Here is a 2,091-nt window from a genome sequence, read left to right on the forward strand (position 1 = left end):
TGTGGAACGTAGGTCGAAAGTATCCGTTAGGACAGTGTGACGAAATTTGGCGTTAATGGGCTATGGCAGCAGACGACCGATTCGTGTGCTTTTGCTAACAGCAGGACATCTACTACAGCGTCTCTCCTAGTCCCGTGACCACATTGGTTTGGCCCTTGACTGGGTTGGGCTCGTCAAATGAGTCCCTGTTTAAGTTGGTAAAAGCTTGTGGTAGGGTTCGAGTGTGGCGCAGATCTCACGAAGGCATGGACCCAAGCTGTCTACAAGGCACTGCGTAAATTGGAGGCGGGGGGGGGGGGGGAGGGGGGGGGGGAGGGGAAGGGACTTCCGAAAGGTGTAGGCAGCGTTCTCTGGTCCAACTCACCTAATCATTCATTGACTGGAAATGGTTAAGTTCGGCTACATGGAGACCATTTGCAACCATTCACGGACTACATGTTGGCCGGCCGAAGTGGCCGTGCGGTTAAAGGTGCTGCAGTCCGGAACCGCGCGACTGTTACGGTCGCAGGTTCGAATCCTGCCTCGGGCATGGATGTGTGTGATGTCCTTAGGTTAGTTAGGTTTAAGTAGTTCTAAGTTCTAGAGGACTGATGACCACAGAAGTTAAGTCCCATAGTGCTCAGAGTCATTTGAACCATTTTTTGGACTTCGTGTTATGAACCACAATTGTTCACGATTGGTTTTAAGGACATTCTGGACAACTGTAGCGAATGATTCGGTTACTCAGATTGCCCAACATGAATCCCATCGATCATCGATCATTTATGGAACATAATTGAGGGGTCAGTCAGTGCACGAAATCCTGCTGCAGCAACACTTTCGCAGTTGTGGACGGCTGTAGAGGCAGCATGCCTCCATATTTCTGAAAGAGACTTCCAGTAAATTGTTGACTCCATACTGTGGCCGCGCGGTTCCGTTCGTCCTTTTACCTGCACCTACCTGTGGAAAGCCGAGCAGAAACCTACCGTGCTGCAGCTCGCACCAGGCTGCATACAGTTGTTGATAATTCTTCGGGTTATATGGCCGTAGTCCATGGAATTCTTCATATCCTAGAATAAGAGAATTCCATGGATCACGGCCATATAACCCGGAAGAATTATCAACAACAGTACCATCCGGTCGTGAAAGCCTTGTAGGCTGCATACAACTTAACTACTCCTAGAATTTGGTAAATTCTGAGACTTGAAGGCGACGGCCTTGCCGCAGTGGATACACCGGTTCCCGTCAGATCACCGAAGTTAAGCGCTGTTGGGCGTGGCCGGCACCGGGATGGGTGACCGTCCGAGCCGCCATGCGCTGTTGCCATTCTTCGGGGTGCACTCAGCCTCGTGATGCCAATTGAGGAGCTACTCGACCGAATAGTAGCGGCTTCGGTCACAGAAAACCGTCATAACGACCGGGAGAGCGGTGTGCTGACCACACGCTCCTCCTATCCGCATCATCAGCTGAGGATGATACGGCCGTCGGATGGTTCCGATGGGCCAGTTGTGGCCTGAAGACGGAGTGCTTTGGGACTTGATAATGTAAACGTTCACTGCCAAGGCCATGCTAATCTTTACAGTCACGTTAGCAAGTTCATGGTAAAGTATTTCGGGAAATCTGAACAGCTACTATGTACCGATTGTTCTTAAATGACAATGCTCGCCATACTATTAAGTTTATTGATGTCCAATGTACTCAAGTTTTTAGTCACCGATTACTCAATATGCCACGCGGAATTACTGTCTTTTCTCATACATAAAATTACTTAAAAAGCCCGTACTTTCTAAAAAACACACCGGAATAAATATGCCTCCACCTTAAAAAACTTTTGAAACATGTAGCACAACTAAAACCGGCAAATTATAACTTCCTTCGAAGCTCATATACCGCACACGGCCGTGATATTGAAAGGCTAGGCTCGGACTCTTTTTTTAGTCTGCTGTAAGCATTCTGTATCTACATCTACATCTACATCTACATTGATACTCCGCAAGCCACCCAACGGTGTGTGGCGGAGGGCACTTTACGTGCCACTGTCATTACCTCCCTTTCCTGTTCCAGTCGCGTATGGTTCGCGGGAAGAACGACTGTCTGAAAGCCTCCGTGCGC

At 49.0% G+C, this 2,091-nt stretch overlaps 1 pseudogene; it reads left to right on the plus strand.

Annotated features, from left to right (window-relative positions):
• Nucleotides 1–1,187: 1,187 nt before the first annotated feature.
• On the plus strand, nucleotides 1,188–1,305 carry LOC124790652 (annotated as a pseudogene).
• The last annotated feature ends 786 nt before the right edge of the window (nucleotides 1,306–2,091 follow it).

This window comes from Schistocerca piceifrons, chromosome 3, assembly GCF_021461385.2.
Source record: "Schistocerca piceifrons isolate TAMUIC-IGC-003096 chromosome 3, iqSchPice1.1, whole genome shotgun sequence".
Classification (NCBI taxonomy): Eukaryota; Metazoa; Arthropoda; class Insecta; order Orthoptera; family Acrididae; genus Schistocerca; species Schistocerca piceifrons.